The 26,580-nt window shown below is 43.6% G+C and overlaps 1 protein-coding gene and 1 pseudogene across 4 annotated transcripts in view; one reads left to right on the plus strand and one right to left on the minus strand.

The window, feature by feature from the left end:
* Positions 1 to 26,580, plus strand: part of LOC309852747 (uncharacterized protein) — a 187,156-nt gene that overhangs the window by 53,380 nt on the left and 107,196 nt on the right. For 2 of the 3 annotated variants that reach the window (XM_082709961.1, XM_082709963.1), the window contains one exon: positions 12,277 to 12,371. The gene's annotated coding sequence lies outside the window, so the exon portion shown is untranslated. Of the gene's footprint in view, positions 1 to 12,276; positions 12,372 to 25,469; positions 25,557 to 26,580 lie in introns of all 3 variants that reach the window. The other variant, XM_082709964.1, reaches the window with a different exon arrangement.
* On the minus strand, positions 9,578 to 12,617 carry LOC309853929 (glyceraldehyde-3-phosphate dehydrogenase pseudogene; annotated as a pseudogene). Its single transcript has 3 exons — positions 12,563 to 12,617; positions 12,084 to 12,312; positions 9,578 to 10,747 (listed from the first exon to the last, which is right to left on the minus strand). The product of its transcript is annotated as a glyceraldehyde-3-phosphate dehydrogenase pseudogene (transcript).

The raw sequence follows: 26,580 nt of genomic DNA on the forward strand, positions 1-26,580 counted from the left end.
ATGTAGCTATCTGGGGCGCCTGAGTGGCTCAGTCATTAAGCATCTGCCTTCAACTCAGGTCATGATCCCAGGGTCCTGGGATCAAGCCCCACATGGGGCTACCTGCTCTGTGGGAGGCCTGCTTTCCCCCTCCCACTCCCCCTGCTTGTGTTCCTTCTCTCGCTGTGTCTCTCTCCGTCAAATAAATAAATAAAATCTTAAAAAAAAAAATGTAACTATCTCACTTGGTGTTGCTGCCTTGGGTTCTGTTTGAGTCCTGCAGGGGGCTCGAACTGATACCAGCTCCTCCTGGTAGCAGGTATAATCGATTACAGCCCCCAGAGTTACAAGCCAGTGTAAGTTCTGAAATGACAACCCCAGCAGCCCTTGTAAACAACACTGTCCACCCTCAGGACCCTCCCTTGTCCATTCTGTAGAGCAGACCCTACAGAGATGATCAGACGCCATATACTTGGGTTTGAATTGTGCATTCTGGAGTTGCCCAGGAAGTGCAGGGAGCTCCAACCATGGGCCCTAATAAAGGCATCTGCCCCAGTTCCTGCTGCTTTCTCTCCTTGCACTCCTCCTTGACTCCGTCATGTACTTTTCAAGGCATATTGTGTGCATCCTTTAGGATCTATGAGCGATGAACTTGGCTTATTCCATTTTCTTTGGTGTCCTTTTATTGAAACTTGGCTACCCACACAAGGCCCAGGGACTGTATTTTACAAATGCCAATATAACTAAGTTACTAGAAATACATTTTTCTGAATTCTCAATCACCATTTAAAAATTTTATTCTGGGGGCGCCTGGGTGGCTCAGTGGGTTGAGCCGCTGCCTTCGGTTCAGGTCATGATCTCAGGGTCCTGGGATCAAGCCCCACATCGGGCTTTCTGCTCAGCAGGTAGCCTGCTTCCCTTCCTCTCTCTCTGCCCGCCTCTCTGCCTACTTGTGATCTCTCACTGTCAAATAAATAAATAAAATATTAAAAAAAAAAAATTTATTCTGTGTCATTCTTTGTTCATTTTTTTTTCCCCTCTGTGTCCTGAGCAAAAAAGATTCCCATGGCTTTGGTATGCATGGAATGCAAGTTGTAAATATGCAAAACTTAAGATGTAATTTAGGTATAAGAGAACTAAGGAAAAAGTGTGTGTGTGTGTGTGTGTGTGTGTGTGTGTATACGCACCAAAATTTAACTGTTAGCAGACTGCTGTTGATCAGAAACCTTACTGAGAACATAAACAGTTTGATCACATATTTGGAGTGTTACTAGTAAAACCACAGGGCCGCAACTCTCTGATCCTTGCGGAGGATGAACAAAGACTGGTTGTTGAATGCTGGTAATCTGTATTTTGATCAAGGGTCATACAGTGATTTTGCAGTGGTTTCTTTGGACTGTGTTTGAACTTACTATTTAATTAGTGAGATTGATTGCGTGTGTGTGTGTGTGTGTTAACACTGATGTGTTGTGTGATGTGTTATCCTTGCACTAACTTTCACGTACTGCATACTAAACAAGGTTATAGGTAAAAAGACTGTGACTACAGTCTTTTACTAAAGTATTGTTGAACCTTGAACACAATGGCATTGAACTGTGTGTGTGCGCTTAAATATACGTACTTTTATAATACACTACTGTAAATGTATTTTCTTTTTTTTTTTTTTAAAGATTTTATTTATTTGAGAGAGAGAGGGAGAGCACAAATTGGGGGAAGGGCCGAGGGAGAGGGACAGGGAGAAGCAGACTCCTGCTCAGCAAAGCTCCATACCACGCTTGCTCCCAGGACTCTGAAATGGTGACCTGAGCTGAAGTCAGACGCCTAATGAACTGAGCCATCTAGGATCCCCTCCTTGTGATTTTCTTATTAATACATCCTTTTCCCTGCCTCCAGAGACATCAGATCCTGTCTTCCTGATTTCATAAATTCCTGTGTAGTACTGAGGACAGATGCTGTTGGAGATTCCTATATTTTTTAGGCCAAAAACCACTGGGGTAGGAGAGGGCTTGCTGCAAGATGCAAACACTGTGGCCATCCCTTTAGATGGCACATGGTAGAGTAGATGTTGGAAACACAGAAGCCTTGACACTGGAAGGATCAGGAGGGTGTGTGCCGAGTGTCCACAGGCACTAGAATCTTAGGTATCTAACCCAACGCTGGATGACATTTCAGTGAAGCCGATGCACAGCCAGCAGGAAACTCCGTCGTTTGAGCCCTGTGACGAGTGTTATTCCTTGCGATCTGTGTGAGGGGCACTGATTAGTTGGGGGGCAGCTCACCAGTCAGAGGCAGTGATCATTTCTGCCCCAAACAGTCCACCTGCTTTTTAAGGTAGATGTTCATTCATGGCCCATGCTGCGTTTCTGCCCATCCTGTGGGGAGCAGGGAAGAGGACTCCTGGTAGTTGTGGAAACTGATATCATGAAGCTGGGTAGCAGGTCATGTGCACCTTGAACCCTGATCCAAGTGAAGAATAATCCTGAATTTGGGGTGGCTGTTACTTTGTGGTCCGCAGTACCCTGAAAAGGCAGATGTGTGCTTCTAGAAAAGACGACGTATGTCGTGTACTCCGTGCATGTTGAGTAGGGAATGCTCGTGTCTGATGAAAGGGCTCGTCCACACTATGGTGTAGTCTGGTTGGTCTGTTTCTTCCCTCTGCTGTTCACCAGCAGACATTATGCTAACACTTCTCTCATGGCCACACATGCTTGCCCCACCCTCAGTCATCAAACCACGTTCTTATTTGATGAAATATTTGAGAAAATTCCAATGCATTCTAAATTCGATTATTTTGATGAGAGAATGTGATGAGAATTGTATTCGTGGGTGATCCCAGGAAGCTGGAGGAGGGCACTGCAGGAAGGGACATGTGGAAGATGAGGTAGCCAAGACAGACTGTTACAGTCCTATTTATTTATGAATACCAGAAATGTCTAGGTTGTGTGTGTTACGTAAGTAACATCACCACAAACATAGAGAATATCTCAGAGTGACCATTGATGCATAATTCAGGAATGATCGTTGACTTAGTTAACACAGAGGCTGTCAGATTTATCTTACATCAGAACCACCTGGAGCACTTGTAAAATCTCAGATTTCTAGGCCTCTTTCCATGTAACCATTTCATTCTTTCTGGGCTGGCTGTAAACACCACCACTGTCCAATTTTCTGTTTGTACAGCTCTCAGGTGATAGCCATTGAGGCCTGTTTGGGGACCTGCTTTGAGGATGACATGATGAGGGCATCCCTGTGGTGGTCATCTTTAATGAAATGATTAGCTCATGAAGAACGCAGTCAGAGACACAGATGGGCATGAATTGTTTTAGGGGGACTCTGGTCTAGATTCTCCAGATGTGAAAGTAACTCACAGGTAGGCTGGACTTCTGTGTTTAAACCCTGGAAGTTGGACCTGCGTACCTGGTCTTCAGGGGACAGTTAAATACCCATTCAGGGTATATGTGTGTGTCCAGGGCTGGAACTTACACTCTCAAGTCTCAGACCATGGAGGCTGCTCTGCGCAAAGATTTCTGGATGAAGCTTTGGTTGGCAGAGGAGATAATCCAAGAACAAGTCTTCTGGAAGGCCACCTGATTGCCTCTTGATGCTATAGGTTCAAATGTTGACTATCAATATTTAGATGATCATTAATCCTTTTTTAAAAAAATTAAACTATTTTTATCAGTTATAAAGAAAAAAAAACCTATTGTTTCTTTTCTATGAAGGGAAAAACCCAGTTCTTCTCTAATGTGTTTCTCTGCTCTGTGTCCCTCTTAGCTACTTCTGATAATTCTGGCCACAACGCAGTGTGGAGGTGCTTTCCTCACAACTAATAGCAGGTCTCCAACACCATGTAGATGTCTTACAGCTTTACTTGAACACTTTACCCAGAGATTTCTTCAGGTCCCACAGATAAGGTTTAGGGTTAGAGGTCAGTTCCATGGGACTGACCTCCCGCCTTACACACATACTTACAGACACTTTCACAAGCTCAGCCAATACCCATATTTGTGAATGACTGAATGTATTTTAGAGATTCCAATAATGTCTTCTTTGGGTTCAGTTAGTTCGCTAGAGGGGCTTGCAGACTTCAAGGGAAACACGTTTGCCAGCTTATTAAAGGCTACTAGAGGGGCACCTGGGTGGTGTAGTCCGTTAAGCCACCGACTCTTGGTTTCAGCTCAGATCATGATCTCAGTGTCCTGAGAATGATCCTCGTTTGGGTCTCTGCATTCAGCGTAGAGTCTGCCTGAGTTTCTCTCCTCTCTCTGCTCCTCCCCACCATGTACTCGCTCTCTTTCAACCAAATAAATAAATCTTAAAAAATAAATAAAGGCTATGATAAAGGATACAGAGGAAGAAGTACATAGTGTGAGGTCTGGGAGGGTCCCATGATCAGGAGCTTTTGTCCCCATGGAGTTAGGGTGTGTCACCCTCCCTGTGTGAATGTGTTCACCAGCCTGTAATCACTCCCAACTCCATACTATTGAGATTTTATGGAGCCTTCTTCATGTATGCATAACTAGTCATAATTCCATTTGCAGCACTTCCCCCTCTGGATTAAGGAGGAGTGGGGAGGTGAAGCTGAGTCTTCCAGGATTCTCATTATGGCTTGGTATTTTTCATGGCCCTTCCCCAACCAGGAGCCCACCCAGAGTCCCTTCGATAGAAAAAAAAAATGCACCTACTGCTGTTCCCACTTAGTAATTTACAAGAGTTTTCAGAGCTTTGTACCAAATATTTATGTATTCTATTATGTAACATTGGTAAGAAAGGAATAGTATTAGCCCTTATTCATAAAATCATGAAGATAAATAAAGCATTAGTAACTGGGCCATACACCATAAACACTATAGAATTACTTTAGACCTTGGTGAATTTTGTGGATTTCATTTTTCATGGAAAATAGGGCCCAGAACTCTTGTTTCCATGCTGCTTTCTGCGTTTTTGATCGTAAATATTTGAGGTACCTGGGGGCTCAGTTGGTTAAGCATCTGCCCTCGGCTCTGGTTGTTGTCTCAGGGTCCTGGAATCGAGTCCTGCATCGGGCTCCCTGCTCAGCAGGAAGCCTGCTTCTCCCTCTTCCACTTCCCCCGCTGTTGTTTCCTCTCTCGCTGTCTCTCTCAGTCAAATAAATAAAATAAAATCTTAAAAAAAAAAAAAAAAAGAAAGTAAACATTTGAACCCTGAAAATGGCAGCTAAGAATCTGACAGTGGGAATGATCTTCCTGGTCCAGATTTTCCCTGGAAACCTGAGGGAGTTCTACATCTTACATCATCCTTATTTCCCTTTACTGCAGTGAAAACAGGACAGGTTTGGGAGGCTTTTCCTCAGTCATCTGAATGAAGCCACGACCGTTCTTTCCTTTTGGTGCTATCCCAGACACCTTGGCAGCTTTCAGTTTGAAATATTTTGTCCATGATGTTGGATCCAGACGTATTTCTAGTTTCACAGAGTGTCTAGAGGTGTGTCCTGGCAGCTCTGGGTCCTTGTCTTCAGGCCACTACCATCAGTCCCAGAACTCCAGGTGAGCAAAATATTAAGGAACAAAAGTCTCACATTGTATTAGCCCTTCCAGTATCCTCTGCTGGAACTCACAGGATCTGGCAAATACCACAGTTACTATGTATGTGTGTTACAAGAAGATCAATACATAAAATACAGCATAAAGACTATAGATACTAGCACCTGTTCAAGATTTTGTGATAAACACATAGACATAATCTGTGCAGCATTCAGATGTACCTCAGACGTTGTGTGTAGGATTCATTACGGTTGTTGCTCTGTGCATGCACAAGGCTAGAGGCCAACACCTTCACAGGAACAATATCATACCTAGATCCTCTCTGAGAGGACAGCTGCGACCCCAAGCATGCTTGTTCTGGAAAGCACCTTTGTAACTTTTTATACCCTCTCTGCCATCATAGTAATTTTTCTCTTTTTCATTAGATTCCCTGGTAGCAAGTGAGCAACTTGACCTTGATCAGTGCATGTTTTCTACCTGTCAGCCCCTTTATTCTCTTGGGTGATGACCACTGTATGTCCAGGTTTTTCTCTGTATCCTGGAGTAGTCACAGAACTTCCTCATCTCATGAGAAAATGTAGTCTGTTTTTCTCCATGTCAGTCATTTATATATTCATGCCTCAGAGTGTCTGTCATGTACAATTACGAGCTAGTCACATTGTAGGTAAAATTGTGAATAACAGAGAATCTGTGTCAGTAATAATCAATTATAGCTCCGTAATGAATCCTTTTGTAATTGTGTAATTATCCATAGAATCATGTTGTACTGATGGCTTTGGTAATAAGGTCAGAGTCCAATCACGAATGAAGCAGTTTCTCCTGAAACAAAGCAGAGATACTCAAAATACATTTGAATATGTATCTTTCAATAGAAGATAGCATGTGTTCCTAACGCACACCTGGTCACGGGGTTCTGAAGACAGTTCCACAGAGAAGGTTAACGTGTTCAATTGTCCTTCAACAAACTGTCGCTCCTCGTGATCAACGCCACATCTCTAAGTTGTCAAAAGCATAGGCTTAAAACTTGCCACACTAGGTCCTGCATTACTGCAACCTCAGCAGGGAGGAAGATCCTTAACAGTGAAAGATTAAGACCCACAAAAAATCTAGAATCATGAGCACAAGTACAGTTGCCTGTAACATATGTAAACAGAGTTGAGGCTTCTTACTTCAGGGATCCCTGCTCAGGGACAGGATACGTCACCTGCATGAGAGGACACTGCCCACCGGGACTGGTCCATGCCCTATGTGATGGCCCAGACTCAGCCTAAGGTTTCCCCTACCTAGATGCATGTGGGGGCATCAGCTCAGTCTCACTGGGGACATACTCTCCAGTATCAGGGACTCTTTGGAACATATAGAGATGTCCTATGTAGACTGTAGAATTTGAAAATGTTTCCATCTCAGAGAAAGAGGAATGAGTCATCCAGGCTCCTCTCCTCCCTCCATAGAAGAAATTTCCATTGTGGTTCCCGGATGGGAGTCCATTCTGTGGTTAAAGAGCATTGAGCAGGTGTCCAGATGCAAATAGAGAGAAACTGATTGTTTTGGTGGCAGTCAGTCATTAAAAAAACCAATGAAGGGTCATGACTGACCCATAACATCCAGAAATTTTCAGAGCAAATGGGTGCATGGTTGAATTCAGGATTGTGGAGTCAGTGTGAGGAAGCAGCGGCACTTTGCTTCAGGTGGGGTGTGAGTTCTGGTGTCACCTTTGATGGGCCAACCATGGGCTAGAGATTTTAGTAGCAGTAGCATTTATTTTGCATTCTTGTTAAGAATAAAAAGTTTTCTGGGGCGCCTGGGTGGCTCAGTGGGTTAAGCCGCTGCCTTCGGCTCGGGTCATGATCCCAGGGTCCTGGGATCGAGTCCCGCGTCCGGCTCTCTGCTCAGCAGGGAGCCTGCTTCCCGCGCTCTCTCTCTCTGCCTGCCTCTCAGTCTACTTGTGATTTCTCTCTGTCAAGTAAATAAATAAAATCTTAAAAAAAAAAAAAAGAATAAAAAGTTTTCTAATATAGTTGCCCCGAAAATGCTAAGTGTTTATGTTAAGTTGCTTTTTGTTTTATTTTCTGAAGTAGGAATGAGACTAAATAGATTCAAACCATATGAACTCTGGGTGTGGAATTTCTTTGGGAGGGCTTGGGAATGACAGGCCTTGACGCACCCCAGAGGCAGGGAGATCACAGCCTCCAGCCTTCTCTCTCCCTAGCCCAAACCAGATCCGCTCCCTGCTGAGGCTGTGCAGGTCTGGCCTGACTCCAGATGTCCTTCCTTCCCAGGACAGCTTAAAGGAAATCAGATTCTGGGGGCTCTTCCTTTGATCTCTCCAGAGCTGGTGCTCACAATTCACAAAACCCAGACTCCGATAAATGGGGCCAAAGGACTATGTATTTTGGTGCCTTCATTTCTGTTTTTTATTATTATTATTTTTAGATCTTTATTTATTTATTTATTTATTTATTTGACAGATCACAAGTAGGGAGAGAGGCAGGCAGAGAGAGAGAGGAGGAAGCAGGCTCCTCATTTAGCAGAGAGCCTGATGCAGGGCTCTATCCCAGGACCCTCGGATCATGACCTGAACTGAAGGCAGAGGCTTTAACCCACTGAGCCACCCAGGCACCCTCTGTTTTTTTATTATTAAATCGTGTGCTTCGCTGGCCTTTCACGTAGAACCTTGTTTTCCATTCCTGTAGATTCAGTAATTGCTCAAGTAACAAAACATCAATCTGTGTGTACATTATGACATGATTAAAACAGTCTAGCTCATTAACATTATCTCCTCATAGAGCTAGGGTTTTTTGTTTTCTGATTCTTTAAATTTTTTTTTAAAGATTTTTATTTATTTTTTTATTTGACAGAGAGAGAGAGATCACAAGTAGGCAGAGAGGTAGGCAGAGAGAGAGGAGGAAGCAGGCTTTCCACTAAGCAGAGAGCCCGATGTGGGACTCAATGCCAGGACCCTGGGATCATGACTCGAGCCAAAGGTAGAGGCTTTAACCCACTGAGCCACCCAGGCGCCCTGACTCTTTAATTTTTTTTGAGAACATTGCAGATATATTCTCTTAGAAATATCAAGTATAATAATAGATCCAGAACCATCTGCAGTCACCGTTCCACGCGTTAGAGCTCCAGAATTTATTCATCCTGCGTAACTGAAATTTTGTACCATTTGACCAACATCTCCCACTTCACCCTCAGCCATGTCCTGCAATCATACTTTTACTCTGCTTTTAGGAGTTCAACTTTATTAGATTCCAGATACAATTGAGACAAAGCAGTATCTCCTGCTTTGTGTGGCTTGTTCCACTCACAATAATGTCCTCCAGGCTCACCTGCTTTGTCTAAAATGGGAAGATGTCTTTCTTCCTTTTTAAGACTGAAAGTTGCATACATATGTCTTATGTATTACATATGATACATATATGTATTCTATATCTTAAATATATAGTGCATATATGTCCTATTTTCTTTAACCACTCCTAGAAAACAGAAAAACTACAAGGAAATGACACTATTTCTAGAATGACTAAATTTGAGCAAAAAATAAAATTGTTAACACCAATGTGGAGGAATTAATATGATCATACACCATTGATGAGTGTGGATAAAGTACAGGAAAACTGGCATTTACTTATAAAGTCAAACAATTTCTATCCTAAAATGTGAATTCAAGAATGAAAACTCCCTGAACTACTGATCTATCCTTCCTTTCTGTATTTTTCCATTCATCCATATTTCATTAACATATAAAAACTTTTTTTAAAAATATTTTATTTATTTATTTGACAGACAGAGATCACAAGTAGGCAGAGAGAGAGGAGGAAGCAGGCTCCCCGCTGAGCAGAGAGCCCGATATGGGGCTCAATCCCAGGACCCTGGGATCATGACCTGAGCCAAAAGCAGAGGCTTTAACCCACTGAGCCACCCAGGTGCCCCATATAAAAACTTTTTTTCCCCCTGTGGTTACAGTATTCTTTATTCTGGTACATGATAAGGTAGGGATCCCTGAGTCCCACTCCCCCGACCAACCCCCCGTTTCAGGGGGTCTGCGATGGTAACTGGAGGTCAGGAGATTCTCAGTGTGTTGGAGGATGACTCGAGGGCAAGCACTGCCTGGCTGCCTCTCCCTTCCTCTTGCTCTTGTTCAGGCTGGTGGTCCAGGGGCTCTTAGTTCTTGGAGGCCATGTGGACCATGAGGTTTGGCTGCAGTCACTGTAGACAAGTTCATTGTCATACCAGGAAATGAGCTTCACAAACTGATCATTGGGAGCAATGCCAGCCCCAGAATCAAAGGTAGAAGAGTGGGTGTCCCTGTGAATGTCACAGGAGAAGACTTGGTGCTCAGTGTAGCTGAGGATGCCCTTGACAGGGCCACCTGATGCCTACTTCACCACCTTCTTGATGTCGTCATATTTTGCAACTTTGTCCGGGTGGCAGGTTAGATGACACATTGGGGTGGGGACACTGAACCCATGCCAGTGTGCTTCCCATTCTTCGCAAAGATGTCCTTGCAATGCTGGTAGAACCAGGGATAATTTACTGGGCAACCCTTCAGCCATCAAGCCACAACTTCCCAGAGAGGTGGTCCATGGTCGTCTGGATAGCTTTGGTGGCATGACCTGTGGTCCTTGAGTCCCTCTGTGATGCCAAAGTTGTCATGGATGACCTTTGCCAGAGGGGCCAAGCTGTGGTGCAGGAGGCATTGCTGACAATCTTGAAGGAGTTGTCATATTCCTCATGGTTCATGCCTATCACAAACATGGGGCAGAGGGGGCAGAGATGATGACCCACTTGGACCCACCATTCAAGTAAACCCTGGCCATCTCCACGGTGGTGAAGACCCCGATGGACGCAGCGACATACTGAGCACCAGCATCGCCCCGTTTGATGTTGGTGGGAGCTCACACCTGGGAGGTGGAAATGGGGATTCCATTGATGACAAGTTTCCTGTTCTCAGCCTTGACTATGCCGTGAAATTTGCCGTGGGTGGATTCATACTGAATATGTAGACCATGTAGTTTGGATCAATAAATGGGTTATTAATGGCAACAATATCCACTTTGCCACAGTTAAAAGCAGTGAGCAGGTGCTCAGTTGGCCAGATCCATTTACCCTGACCTTCACCGTTGTGGTCTGGGGACAAGGTAACAGTCTGTTCAGTCTGCAGTTGGAAACAGCAGGTCAGGGCAGCCCATGCTCCCTGTGCTGTGGCAGGATTTGTGGCTGTCTGTGGGAGGCGAGGACATCTGAAACCAAGGAAGGAGAAGCACACATGCAAATGTCCAAGTGAAAGCTCTTTTTTTTCTGAATCTTTTCTGTGACAAAGGAGAGAGCTGCTTTTTGTGCATTTCGAGATCCTTGTGCCTTGAGCTGCTGATAGTGGGTGAAGAGGCTGTGCCAAGGCCTTTCTTCACATATCACCTGAGAAAGACACGTAGCCCAGAAGGGAGAGCAAGAAATGGCTGCTTCTCAGGTAAATCTTATCCTGATGAGCTCAGGAACGGTGCCTTCCTTTCTTACTGAAAGGCAGTCTATTTAGAACTGGCAAGCATTCACTTTTCTAGTTCTGGTTGTCCTGCGGAGCCAGTAGGTTTTTGGACGACTATGTATCCATTTAAGGATAGTCAAAGTCAACCCTTCAGGATAGTCCTTTCCTGGGGCTGTCTCTCCATTCTCTCCAACTGGGCTTTCTGTGCTACATGAATCCCGTCCATGAATTCATGACCTGCAACTATTGAAAATATTCCCTCTGGGACAGATCAACATGGGGCTATGTTGATACCCATGATCCTCACTGGAGATTTGTCAGGAATCCCAATGAAGGAGGAAATACTTACTATTTAGATTCTGCCTGGGTGTGACCTGAGTCTGTATAAACTGAATGAACGTGAATGGATAATCCAGATGGCTATCAGGCCCAAAATAAGTCAATGTCCCGAAAAAGAAAGCCTCGCTGTCTAGGTTGCTTTAACAAAACTTAGTATTTGAAATACATGAAAGATTACAGGATGCGGGAGCTATCTCTGACTTGAAATTTCATAAAACTGCTATGTTTTCATGATTAGAATCATAATACAATTCTTTGTTTTGTAAACTTTATCACAACAGTGAGGAGTCCTACATGCATCAGGCCACTGATCCCAATTTGTCTTGTTTCATCTGATATTAACTTTGTTCACTTGGTTCAGGGTCTCTCTGCTACATTCCCCTGGAAAATGTGGGCTGTGACTTTTCTTTACAGGAGGAGATCTTGGTTTTTGCAAATAAAGGTACTAAATGGTCTTTGGTTTCATGAGTTTCCATTTAATTCTGCACAGTGTCACAGATATTCAAATGTCTTAAAATTCTGTTGTGTAAGCACAAATGATAAATGCCTGATTATTTCCTTGAAATAATAAGGTTTGTTTGTGTGAGGAAGGAAGTATTCATGATGTTTTATTTTGATTCAGCCTTACCATTCCCTGAGGTTATCTGTAAACTTTACTCTAGAGTAGGGATAATTCTAGAAACCAACTGGCATAAAATATTGTTGCTCACATATTAAAATCAAATATATAGTCTTTATTTCTGATTCAGCAGTACTTGGTAGTGGTGTTAAGGAGCTGAACATTGAAAATGCTTCCTAAGTATTCTAAAGAGTCCATCAGGAAACAGTGTTTGGAGAAGTAAATTTCTACAGCCTTCTGTAATGTGCTCTCTTCCCTATTGAGCATAGTGCTGGATTTGAAATTGTAGATTCTCCAGGAAGAGTCATGCTTCTTTTTCTTGTCAATAGGTCTTGCTGTCTGTAGTCTGGATCTGGTCATCTTCTCTGGAAAAGTAAAGAGCCCCAGCGCATGAAGAGAAAGGAGACAGTAGCCACACACTCAGGTAGGTGGGGATGAATGAAGCAGATGATACAGGTGGGGGCCAAAGCTCAAAAGAGAAAACTTGAGCTTAAAATGTGGTTTGAGATACTCTGCTTGAATGGGAGGAGTCTGGAAGTTTTAATTCTCTTGTGGTCACAGAGGGATAGCTCTCATCTCACTCTTCACATGCTCCTACATCCTTGAAGGACTTACCTCCTGTTCTGGTGTCTTCCGTGGCATTCACAGGGAAATCCAAAAATCTCCCCATGGCCACTAAGGGTTTATGTGATCTGATTTCTATTCCATTGTTTGTGGAAGCATGTGAAAATCTGTATGCATAGGTAGTTTCAAAGTGAAGGCCCCAGTGTGATTTACTTCTAACTTTTTGGGTGCATTTGTCTCTGGCAGGCACACACAAAGTCTGGTACAAAATCAGGAATGTTGGGGAGACTGACCCTCCCTTATGAAATTTTAAATAGAGTAGCCCTCTGTATGGAGGCTTCCCCATTGACCAGACTCTGTGTTCTGTCCTCAGAAATGTACCTGGGAGCCGCAGTGTTTACATTGGCCTCACAGTAGAACATGTTGTGGCACTTCACTAAGACCTAATTGATGCTAGGCCCTATCAAGGACTAGATGACAGAATCTTTGTGGTTGGGACACTAGACATGGTAGTTTTAAAACCTACACAGGAGATCCCAACATGAGGGCACAACTGAGAATGACTTTTCAACCATTGCTTGTCAGAATTGCATGTATCTACAAACCATTTGAGGTTCCCATTAAAAATAGATTCTGGGGCCCCATACTCTGATATCAGGACTCCCTAGAAGTGGATGAAGCCCATTAGTGTGTGTCTTCTAGTCATTGAGGTTGCTGTCCCCAGACTTCATGTCCACTAGCATTATGTTAGAGAAAGCAGAAGAGCACATGTGAGTCCCTTATTCCAAACTGTTCTCTCTCAACACAAATACTGTCTTTCTCAGTGATGACTACTAACAGCTTCTGGAAAGATGACCTTTTCTGCTCATCCCATACAAGTTAGAAAGGGACTAGATAAGGTTGTGTTGTCTGCACAAGGTTGTTTTATATGAATAGTATGTACTCATTAATGAAAGGAATGTTTATTGAGCAGCTACTACGTGCTCCAGGTATAGGATGTCTGGGTGTGTGACTAAAGGATGCACTGGGCCCAGGGCACTGTGCTGGGAATCTTAGAATATGCATGTTGATCGTTCTAAAGCCCTGGGAATTGGATACTATATGATCACTCTTTCCAGAGGGATTTGGGTGCTGGGCGTGCCTTCTTGGGAGTAGAGACTCTTTCTCTTCTTTTTCATGATCATTAACCTTAAAAATAATGTTGGGTGTGATGACACGTAGATATGAGAGCAGTCTGAGAGACAGGAAGGAAGGGTGGATTAGAAGCTCTGAATGAAATTTGATATGTCAATCATTTGCATTTATGTATTTAGTTCATTTTAATGTGTGGACTATGAGTGGACATGCCAGGAATGGAAGGTGGGATGCTATGTGTTACCTTGGAAGCAGGTTTTTTTTTTTTTTTTTTTAAAGATTTTATACATTTATTTGACAGAGATCACAAGTAGGCAGAGAGGCAGGCGGGGGCGGGGGGAGCAGGTGGGGGCAGGGTTGTGGAGCAGGCTCCCTGCTGAGCAGAGAGCCCAACATGGGGCTTGATCCCAGGACCCTGAGATCATGACCCAAGCAGAAGGCAGAGGCTTAACCCACTGAGCCACCCAGGCACCCCTGGAAACAGTGTTTTAACCAGAAAGGTGAAACTTCCTCACCAAATTTTAAGTTTTTGCTGTGCTTTGTCTGAGTCTGAGCCTCAGGAAAATGTGAATGCCAGTTGGGGCCACCCACGTGGGGCTGCCAGGAACTGTGTTCTCTGAGCTGTTCTGAGAAGGGAGGCACGGGGACCGACAGTGGAGCTGTGGAGGGCAATTTTGTGGTCTGAGGTTATTTTCCACGGAATCTTAACGGACAGTTCTCTGTTAGTCTCTGTAATCCCCATTTAGGCAGAGGGACTATGCCCGACAAAATTTCTGGGCCCTGAGCCCTGTCCACATAATGTTAGGACCAAATATGTAAGGGGAATCCGGGGGTGTCAGAAGGTCTGCTGATGGGATTGACGCGCGCCACTTGCATTCATGTTGCACAGGTGATCCTGGTTGTCCAGTCCCTGATCCCCGTCTCTTCTGGGATCCTCTGCACTGTGGCAGGTGACAGACTCAGGACCTTGAGGGGTTCACCTCTGTTTTCAGTGTGCACAGACGTAAACAGGAGAGGGCAGCAGAAACACTGGGTGTGTAGTAGCAACACTGGCCAGAAGGAGGACTGGTTTGTCCATACACTCGGTCCTAGCTTGCCTGAACTTGAACTTGGGTATGTGGGCTCGGTTAAAATGAGATTCAGGAAACCCCCCTCGGCTGGTTAGGGAGGAGCACACAACTGCACATTGGGGCCCATAGAGAAGCAGTGTGTACCACAAACCCTCTGTGCGCGTATGCAGCCCTTATTGGGCGACTGTACCTGCGCAGGCGCTCTGGGAAGCCATTGCCAAGGGTGAAGGCTTGGGGAAGTGAGGGCAGAATTGCATTGGTGTGTTGTGTGCATGTACAAAAGTGGGCTGTTGAGAAACCTGTCGCACTGTCTTCTGCTGGCCTGCAACGTGGGTCAGGAGTTTAGGCCACTTGAGAGAAACTGGTCGAAGTGACTGGTGGTAGGTACTGTGTGATCTTCAGAGATGAGGTGATATACGTTCAGATTTCCCAGAGTAAATCTGGCCAGTTGGTTTGTCTTTTCAAATGGTTACGCTTGCCCCACCTGTAGGAGGTAGCAGTGAGGGTTTTATGGAGAGGTGGTGGGGAGGTGGTATGTGATTGGCTATACCCCACGCTGTTGCCTTATTTTCGGAAGGCCTTCTTGACTCCAATTGTTTGTTCTTAAGTTGATTTTCTCCCTTTCCATTGCATTGATTGCGAATTAAGTTGTGGTTTGCTTACAGAGGCTTCTGAGACCTTAAAGCCAACTGAATCTGTGGCTTCTCTGTTTAATTGTTTTAACAGTGGAAACACAGTTGGCAGGATATCATGTGTTTTTGTGTGTTTGTGTCTGGTTTTTATTGTCCATTTGCAAGGGTAGTTCAGCAATTGTCCCCTCATTATAAGAACGCACAGTCATGATGGTGCAACAATTTTATGTCCCCAAACCACCCAGTCAGTTACATGTGTACAAATCAAAGATCCAAATTTCATGATGTGCGTGGTAGGAGACAGATACATTTGTGTGTCAACAAGGAGGCATTTCAACAAGCGTGTTACATTTAAAACCACAGCGGGATATGTGTAAGAATTGCAGTAAATCCATTTCTAGTACTGTGAAGATACTGCCTTCATGTAGCATTGGTTAGGAAAAGCAGTTTTATTGACAGTAAGTTTGATATGACAATATTTTTATGCAAACATTAAAGCTAATGCAAAATATTTTAGTTTGTAGGTGTGTTACACAATATCAAATGGAACTTCACATACCCTCTGAAATTGCATAAGAACGAGGATACACTTCAAACTGATGAGCTTTTATGACTGAATATTAAACTGTTACTGGGGGCAATGAGTGAGGATTTTTATTTTATTTAATTGTAAAAAAAATTTTTTTTTAAAGATTTTATTTATTTGACAGACAGGAGAGGGAATACCAGCAGGGGGAGTGGAAGAGGGAGAAGTGGGCTTCCCGCTGAGCAGGGAGCCCAATGCCGGGCTCAATCCCCGGACCATGGAATCATGACCTGAGCCAAAGGCAGACACTTCATGACTGAGCCACCAGAAGCCCTTCATGTTAATTATTTTTCCTTTTTTTAAAAAAAATTACATTATTTGCTTCAGGGGTACAGGTCTGTGAATCATCAGTCTTAAACAGTTGACAGCACTCACCATAGCACATACCCTCCCCAATGTCTATCACCTAGTCACGCTATCCCTCCCCCCTCTCCCCCAGCAACCCTCAGTTTATTAAATGTACAAAATATTTAATGTTATGTCTATGTTATGTTCTGTCTCCACTGTATCAAATTTCCACACATTTAGGAGCTAAAAAAGGATGCTCTGCTGATTATATATTTGAATTTCAGTGGGCTTACCATGTATTCTGTTTATAGTCCTGTAAGGTCAAAATCAAGGTTTCACAAGGCCTAGGATTTTCTCTGCAGCTTCTAGGGGAGACTCTACTTCCAGGACCATTGACAGAATCCATCGTTAAAGATATGTACTTATTTATTTATTTATTTGGAGCAGAAGCAGGGGTTGGGCAGAGGGAGGAGAGAGAGGATCTCAAACAGATTCTATGCTGAGCCTGAAGTAGGGCTCCGTCTCAGAACCCTGAGATCAGGACGTGAGCAAAATCAGGAATCAGACACGAAGCCACTGGAGCCACCCAAGTGCCCTGGCTGAATCCATCTTTAAAGACGAATTATAGTTGATTCTAACCCTTATGAAGGGATTCATCTGCCTCTTGTATACAAGCCTGAATTTTGTTCTGATCCACTGGATTCAGAAATGCAGTATAATTGATTGTTGGCGTCCTCTAGCAAGTTTTCAAGCATCTTGCCAAAACTTAGGGGTCTGTTTCTTTAGATCCTGTTCATGATGTTTCCGTTGGGTTAGTTTCATCTAGTGTTTAGCCTGGCCCTCGCCATAATCATGTGGACCCATTGATGTAAATCTGAAAAACCATCTTGGGAACTTGAATTGATATGTTAAATTCTTCAGCAAACCTATGGAGATGCTCATTCACTTTAGGGAACTCTTTATTGCTCAAAGTTCATCTTTATTCCAGGGAACATAAACATTGTATTCACTTAGATCTTCAGAAGACTTAACTTTAAGGGGGCAGATTTTAATAGGTTCAGGAGAGGAGGTAGCAGAGGGAGCTTCAGAGGAAGAAGAAGGTGCAACAAAAGAATAGAATGAGAGTGGAGATGAAGAAGGGAGAGCACAAAGGAAGATGGTTTTGGACATGGGGCCTGAGCACAGGGTGGCTTCCTAGTGACTCTTGATAAAGGTGGGGGAGGGGAGGCATAGGCCTCAAAAGCCCTCTTCTGTGTTTGTAATTATTTGCTTACCTTATTCAGTTGAAAAATTGCATTGTTGGTATGAGGCGATATCATGTTCCTGATAGGGTTTGGAACCCTCAAAATACCAATTAAAATAGGAATCCCATTCAGTTTTGTCAATTTTAGAACCATGTTTGTCGAACTCATCTTTGAGAAAAGTAACTTTGGAAAGATCAAAGAATCCTGTTCTGGACATTGAAGTTCTAAATTACTTCTTATTGGGGCACCTGAGTGGCCCAGTGGGTTAAGCCTCTGCCTTGGGCTCACATCATGATCTCAGGATCCTGAGATCGAGCCCCACATCAGGCTCTCTGCTCAGCGGGGAGCCTGCTTTCCCCTCTCTCTCTGTCTGCCTCTCTGCCTACTTGTGATCTCTCTCTCCCTCTCTCAAATAAATAAATAAATAAACAAATCTTTAAAAAAATAAGTAAACTACTTCTTGTTAATTCAGTCCATTTATATATAAAACCCCATGAAAAGAGAAGGTATTTTTTATACATAAGAAAGACATCTCTTCCTGCAGCACTTGGGTGGCTCAGTTGGTTGGACATTTGCCTTTGGCTCAGGTCATGATCCTGGGGTCCTGGGATCAAGCCCCACACTGGGCTCTCTGCTCAGCAGTAAGCCTGTTTCTCTGTTTCTCTGTGCCTGCTGCTCCCTCTGCTTGTGTTCTCTCTCTCTCTCTCTCAAATAAATAAATAAAATATAAGTAAGAAAGAAAGAAAGATGGGACAGGGGGACAGAGGGAGGGAAGAAAGGAAGTAGGAAAGAAAGAAAAAAAAGCATCTCTTCCTTACACTGCAACAGAGGAGGAGTATCCTGGAGCAAGATCAAGTCCACGTAAGATCAATTGCATCTCTTTCTTTCTTCCTTTCTTTTTATTTTATTTTATTTTAAAGATTTTTTATTTATTTCACAGAGAGAGAGTAGGCAGAGAGGCAGGCAGAGAGAGAGGAGGAAGCAGGCTCCCCACTGAGCAGAGCCCGATGTGGGCCTCCATCCCAGGACCCTGGGATCATGACCTGAGCCGAAGGCAGAGGCTTTAACCCACTGAGCCATGCAGGCGCCCCTCTTTCTTTTTTTAAAAAGATTTTATTTATTTATTTATTTGACAGAGAGATCACAAGTAGGCAGAGAGGCAGGCAGAAAGAGAGGGGGAAGCAGACTCCCTCCTGAGCCCCCTGATGTGGGGCTCGATCCCAGGACCCTGAGATCATGACCTGAGTTGAAGGCAGAGGCTTAACCCACTGAGCCACCCAGACACCCACAAGTGCATCTCTCTGTTGGGTCTGCAACTGGCTTCCAGTGGTACGGCAAGAGAGCTCTTCCTGCCTAAAACCTCTGACTCCATTTTAGTGAGACATCCCATGCCTAATTTTCCATGGTTGGAAAGGAAAATGTGCTTTGTTCGGGAGTTTGGCAGATGGGGAACATGGTGGATTCACGTCCAGAGACAATGTACATAGTCACAAACCAAGCAGGAAGGGCTTCAGGGGCAGGCAGAGAAGACAGAGAAGTAGTGAGCATGACATGCAGGGGAAGCAGTGCTCCAGGGCTTCATCATTGTCAGTCCAGTCTCAAGGAGACTCACTGGACGCAGGACAGGCTCCTCCCTAGCATGCTGATGCTTGATCTTCCAGGATCATTGGGTTCCTGGTTTCCCCTACCTCAGAGGTCTGTTGATCTCAAGAACCTGCAGTTAGTCAAAGCTTCAGGTAGAGAGCAGAGGTGAATGAATTAGATAGATGTACCAGCAGTGCTTGGAGTAGCTATAGCCTGGGAAGTTTGTGTTTGGAAACAACACAGACACATTATTAATGGCTGCACATGCTGTGCTTTTACCTGCGCACAGACATAGGATCCTTGGGGCTGTGCTGGGACCTCGGGAACATGTAGGTGGGTTAATCCTCATAAAACTTGAGTGGTTGGTGCTAGATGTCCTCTATTTTCCCTGAAAATGTAGATGCTCGGGGCACCTGGGTGGCTCAGTGGGTTAATAAGCCTCTGCCTTCAGCTCCGGTCATGTTCCCAGGGTCCTGGGATCGAGCCCCATTATTGGACCCTCTGCTCAGCAGGGAACCTGCTTCCTCCTCTCTCTCTCTCTGCCCTCCTCTCTGCCTACTTGTGATCTCTCTCTGTCAAATAAATAATTAAAATCTTTTATTTTTAAATTTTATTTATTTATTTGACAGAGAGAGATCACAAGTAGGCAAAGAGGCAGGCAGAGAGAGAGGGGAGGAAGCAGGCTCCCCGCTGAGCAGAGAGGCCGATGTGGGACTCGATCCCAGGACCCTGAGATCATGACCTGAGCCGAAGGCAGCAGCTCAACCCACTGAGCCCCCTAGGCACCCAAATAATTAAAATCTTAACAAAACAAAAAACCCTTAAAAAAAAAAAAAAAGAATGTAGATGCTGGACCCTGCCTTTTTGTTTCTTTTTCTTTTTTAACATTAAGCTTAGGGGCACCAGGGTGGTTCAGTCGTTAAGCATTTGCCTTTAACTCAGGTCATGATCCTGGGGTCCTGGGATCAAGCCCCGCATCAGGCTGCCTGCTTCTCCCTCTCCCACTCCCCCTGCCTATGTTCCCTCTCTCTCTCTGTGTCAAATAAATAAATAAAAAATCTTTTAAAAAATTCACAAGATAGGGGCGCCTGGGTGGCTCAGTGGGTTAAAGCCTCTGCTTTCGGCTCAGGTCATGATCCCAGGGTCCTGGGATCGAGCCCCGCATCGGGCTCTCTGCTCGGCAGGGAGCCTGCTTCCTTCTCTCTCTCTGCCTGCCTCTCTCCCTACTTGTGATCTCTGTCAAATAAATAAATAAAATCTTTAAAAAAAAAAATTCACAAGATAAAACAAAAAAAAATTAAGTGTATAAAATCGGAGCTAAATGTAAGTTAGAAGAATATATATTACGAAAGCATGAACTGGAATGTATGAGGAAGTTCTCGTTGTTGACTAAGAACAAATTGGCATGAGATAAACAGGAGAAAATCAAATTTAAACCATACGTATGGAGAATCCACAGAGATGTGAAAGTTTCAAAGACTGGCATAGTAAGGTACATATATCTTTGAGGAGAAAAGCAGAAGAAAGGAAGAAGGGAGAAGTCTAAGAATTCCAAGGGAAGAGATATAATTCTCAGGAAGAAGAAAATAAGTAAATATTTAGTAAAATATTATTCTCTGGGCCACTCAAAAAAAAAAAATAGAACATAGAGAACTTGGCTCAAACAGGTCTTCTTACGTTCCTTTCTGTCTCTCATACATCATATATATCATAATGTAGTTCGGCATGTTGATAGCTCTCAACCTGAGGCAGCTTCTTTATCTAAATTCTTTTTAGTCAGTGAGGTGGGGTGGAAAAGACTTTTCCTGAATCTGTTGGATTTTGATTGCTTTTTCACTCAAGATAAATAATCTTTCTGCCAAAGTGGCCCATCATGGGGTGGCTTGTGCTTGGCCCATACAATCTGTAGGATATTTTGTTGAATTAAATAATTCACACACGGAAAAAAGAAATATTGTATGAAATCACATGCAATTTTAAAAAAATGAAATCATCAATGTGAAGATTACACGGTTTGTCGCCAGCAACTGGCAGTGAAGGAAATTTTGAAATGTTGGTTGCCAGGACATGTGAAATTAATGGGAACCCTCACTAAAATGGAGTCCGGAGGTGTCAGCAGGGGGAGCTCTCAAGCCCTATGACTCATAGTCATTGCAGCTCCAATAGGAAGGGAAGGTCTTGACATAATGCAAACTTGACCTTGGACATAGACTATACTGTTCCTGCCAGAGGAAGAGATGCTTTTCTTATCTCTCCCAGGCAATACTCAACCACTGAGAAACCACCAACCTTCATACTACCATTTTACTCCCAGGGTCCTGGGATTGAGCCCCATATTGGACCCTCTGCTCAGCAGGTAGCCTGCTTCCTCCTCTCTCTCTCTCTCTCTGCCTTCCTCTCTGCCTACTTGTGATCTCTATCTGTCTTTTTGTGTATAACAGAGTTATAACAGAGTTCTCAACTTCCCCCTCCTTCTTGCCTCAGTAAAAGCGTCCCTCTTCTTTGTTTCCTAGACTTGCCTATCATTTTGCTGTAGCTTGTATGTCCCTAATTTGATACTGTTATTCCTAAATAAACCCATCGTTTTGTCGATAAAATAACTGGCCATTTTTATTTATTCTTTTATTTATTTCCTTATTTTTGGAGAGACCAAGAGCAAAAGCGAGGTGTGGAGGGGTAGAGAGAGAGCAGTAGAGGGAATCTTTAGCAGGCTCCGTGCTCATCGAAGAGCCATTGAAGGGCTCAGTCTCCTCACCCAGAGATCACGTTGTGAGCCAAAATCGTCAGACAACCAACTGACTGACACTCAGACATCCCTGGCAGTTTTTATTTTTAATGTTAAATATAACAACACTCAGGACAACTGGGCGGCCCAGTAGGTCGGGCAGCCAGTTCTTGATATCCGTCTAGGTCAAGATCTCAGGGTCCTGCAGTTGATGCCCGTGCTGGGTGCTGTACTCAGTGGAGAGTGGGCTCTCTTTCTCTCCCTCTGCCGCTCCCCTTGCTCACTCTCTTTTTCTCTCTCTCTGAAATAAATAAATCTTTTTTTAAAAAAAAATCCATAAATATGGGGTGCCTGGGTGGCTCAGTGGGTTAAAGCCTCTGCTTTTGGCTCAGGTCATGATCTCAGGGTCCTGGAATCGAGCCCCACATGGGGCTCTCTGCTCAGCAGGGAGCCTGCTTCCACCTCTCTCTCTGCCTGCCTCTCTGCCTACTTCTGATCTGTCAAATAAATAAATAAAATCTTAAAAAAAAATCCATAAATATAACAGCACTTACTTAGGATGAAGAAATACTGGTGTTTCGTTGGGCAGCACACTGACTCTAGTGGTGTATTTTACCCTGGAAATTTGCCAGAATGCATCTAAATAAAGCGTAATCAGCATACGAAAAGCTTAACTATATGGAGTTTTGGATATGTTCATGTGCTTCATTATGGTAAAGGTTTTGTAGGTTAATAAGGTTAAGGGTCCACAGAAAAAGGGAGAAGAGACAAAGATTTCTTCACATAAGAGAAGTCACTTTAGGCCCCCAGCCATTTTATGATCTATGCCTGTTTGTGATCTCTGCCAGCACTACTTACCCAAGCACCTCTTTGAAGAATGTTCTGGAATATGTCAGAATTACAGAGAGACATCAGTAGTTCATGGTTTTAAGGCAGCAAAAGTATGTAAATACCAACAGCCACCACCACAAGCCCAGGAGATAGTCTAACCATATCAGAGACCATTAATCTTGATAAAACTGGGCATTGCTGTTTCCAAAGTAAAGATTATCCTTTTTCTTTTTTCCCAAGTAGATTGTCTTAACAGTGATTCTCTAGTAGCTGTTGTGGGAATTAAACCCCCTTGTGCACACAGATAACAGAATAAAGGAGCCGGAGAAATGATTATGGCCACCATTACTGGTCCTTTGACTTCAATCAACTGGGACCTGGACTGTGTCAATTTAGGGTGACATTTTGGTGGATTTCACTCTGAGATGGGCTTTTCCAGGCTCCTTGATGAATATACATATGCCATTAGCTTAAAACTCACCTAGTTTTGTTGTTTGGGGAGCTAGTTTTGGGAAATGTCCCTGGTGTTCTCTTCATAAAGTAAAACCTGTCTTTTTCTTATTTCTTACTTTTGTCTTGGCGGTGTTTTTTGGCTCAACACCAAAGGTGCTGGTGAAGCGAAACCAGTTTCAGATGACCATTTCACCATGAATATGGATATTTACTGTTTTAACCCCCAGCAACAAAGGGATGTTCATAAATGAAAACAAGGTCCTGAGTAAGCCCACAAAAGCAGCATTGACTTGAATGACAAAGACAGACATTTAGGAACTCAGACATACGTATCTCTGTGCGCCAGTATCTGGTGTTGGGTTCTGGCAAAGAGTGAACACCTACCATTGAGACTGGGAATAGGTAGCCAAAGAAAATTTTGATCTCCTTCTATCTGTTCAGTGAAGGGATAGCCCAGAGTGGGGACAGACCTAGAAAGTCTTCAGAAGGTGAATCTGTGTGGAGCTGTGGAAGGTGAGGGTTCTAGGCTTCTGATCTCTGTGCTGTGATTGATTACCAGTTCTATCTTCCTAAGTTTGTACAGAGGACAATGGCAGGCTGCCCTAAAATGTGCCCCTTTGCCATATTGATTATTTTGAAATAAAAGGTACTTAGGAATTAGCCAATACAAAAAGAACATCCTGACTACCATTTGTGTCCAGAAAGCAGGAAATCAGTCTCCTGTGCAATGGATACCTTTCCTGCACACAGAGAGAAAGAAAAAGCTTACATGAAGAAACTTGTCACTCTTCACTACTTCACTACCACTACCTAAATTCCACTCAAAATTCCATACTAAGTGAAGGCCCAAACAGGAGTTTTCTTTATGCTGTCAAATTCTCACAGATGTATTACCTCTTCTTTTTCCTAATAAATCGTGAAAACTATCTACATTGGTTATTTTTATGGGTCTCATGTTCATTACTGGGTTTGGGGTGCATGTTACTAGACATTGGCATTGCTTTCTCCTGTAATCTGTCTCTGTCAGTTATTTACCTAGGCAAATAAAACTAGGTAAAATAATCTTGAATGGAAAAGGAATATTGTTCCTCTCCAATAAATTTTCCCTAAACTCCTAAATAACGTATGTGCAGGGTTGAAGATCTTTACTTGCCTACCTCAAAGGAAGCATTCTGCTTGCACACATAATAAAATTCTTGTGCATCTGAGTTAAGCATATTCTAAACTTGAGGGATTTTCATAAAGCATTATGGTGAAAAGGGTGATGGTCATCGTGTCAGGTGTGGTGATACAGTGCGGGTAAAAATGGCCATTTTTAATGATATTCTTGGGTGACCATTTGTGACACACACACACTATTGCTTACAGGGCCATCTGAGAGAGCGCTGGTCAGTGAGATGGAGAAGTCCCTGTGGAGGCAGGACTGCCCTGAATGAAAAAGAAATACCTTCCAGTCAAAATCCTTATGTGCTATCAGATTTTTTTCTTAATCCTTCTTAATCTTGAAACAAAGTTTGGTACCTAGTTGGAGGGCAACCATTTTGGGGCCATGAGAGAGGAAGGAGGAACACAGTGCTGCATATTAGTAATATCATGGCAAAAATGAGGAAAAAGAGGTTACCCCATGTGATGTTTCAGTCGTTTTATCAAACATGGGCTTCCTACTTATTCATTGTGTACATAAAATAATATACACTTTATTTTCTGTAAGTATTAACTTTTCTTAGAGCTGAACACAAGCACACAGCTACAAAATGAGATGGATTATTATATTTCACTTGTAATAATGTTAAATGGGCATAACCTGTTACCCAGCTTCTTTGCAGTAGATTCCCCAACATCCCAGTTCCACTCTAGACAGGGTGAGTGTCAGAACAGCACTGGCTAGGAAATACCATGGGGATTTCTGGCCAAAAATTGGTTGGATCACATGAAGCAGAGATGGTCAGTGCCTTTGACTGCTGATCTGTGTCCCCACAGAGCCCAGAGCACATGGCTGCCCTAACCATGGGTAAGTGGAATGATGGAGGTACCTGTCAGCTCTGAGTCCGCATCCCTGGAAGGTCACCCAACTGCAGTGGGTCAAACCTGTTGGGGTTACGCACATGGATACTAGTGCTTTGTGAAACCACAGCCCATGACTTGCTGATCCTACCTATTACCATGTACTGAAGGCTTCCTCTCCAACATCTAGTCTGCCATGTCCACAATGCTTCCATCATCCAATACCTGTCACCATCCACTGCCACCAGTCTAGGCCCAAGGAAGATAGTAATCTCTGTCAGCCAGCAGAATCTGCTTATCAGTGACACCCAAGATTTGAGTTAAGTCATGAAGAAAAATGGGAAATCCTTGGTTCCAGGAAATCACCATATATGCCAAGTCCACATCTCCATACTTTTATTTATCAGATGACACCATGAGCAGCTGACTTGGCCTTTGGAGTGAGCACATGTTGCCTCTGATTCCCTCCCCAAATTTCAGGAAGAGTTCTCCAGGTATGCTTTTAATAGGTCTTATCTCAGGCCCCCCCTGGGTGGCTCAGTCAGTGAAGTATCTTCCTTTGGCTCAGATCACAATCCCAGGATCCCAGGATCCTGGGATCTAGCCTACTCCCTTTCCCTCTGTTGCTCTCCCTGCTTGTGCTTTCTCTTTCTCTCTGCGAAGTAAATAAATAAAATCTTTTAAAAAATAGTCTTGGACACCTGGGTGGCTCAGTCCATTCGGCATCTGCCTTCAACTCAGGTCATGATCCTGGGGTCCTAAATTCGAGCCTGCTTTGGGCTCCCTGCTCTGCTGGGAGCCAGCTTTTCCCTCTGCCTCTGCCACTTGCCCTGTTTATGCTCTCTCCCTATCTCTCTTTTAAATAAATAAAATATTTTTCTTTATTTAAAGTCTTTAATTATTTATTTGATAGAGACAGCAAGAGAGGGAACACAAGCAGGGAAGTGGGAGAGGAAGAAGCAGGCTTCCTGCTGATCAGGGAGCCCGTTGGGGTACTTGATCCCAGAACCACACCAGCTGAAGGCAGACGCCTAATGACCGGGACACCCAGGCACCCCTCAAATAAATAAATAAAATCTTAAAAAAAAAAAGAAGTATTGGCGCCTGGATTGTTTAGTGTGTTAAGCCTCTGCCTTCAGTTCAAGTCAAGGTCTCAGGGTCCTGGGATCAAGCCCTGAATCCAGCTCTCTGCTCAGCAGGAAGCCTGCTTCCCCTTCTCTCTCTGCCTGCCTCTCTGCCTCCTTGTGATCTCTCTCTATCAAATAAATAAAAATCTTTTTAAAAAATTTAAAAATGTTCTTACCTTTCTTTCTAGGAGTGTAGATCATCATGTTTTACCTATGTTCACATCCCTCTAAGTGCTGTCTGAATTTACACTGTGGCCCATTGTCTTTGTATCCCTCTAATCTGAATTAAGAGGTCAGGGAGTACTCTCCAGCCACAACACAAACAAAAAAGTTTTCTCAGATGTATTTGTAGCTGGGAAAGAAACTGAGGAATCAAGAAGAACTGGAGATC

The sequence above is a fragment of the Mustela nivalis genome, assembly GCF_964662115.1.
Source record: "Mustela nivalis genome assembly, chromosome: 18".
Classification (NCBI taxonomy): domain Eukaryota; kingdom Metazoa; phylum Chordata; class Mammalia; order Carnivora; family Mustelidae; genus Mustela; species Mustela nivalis.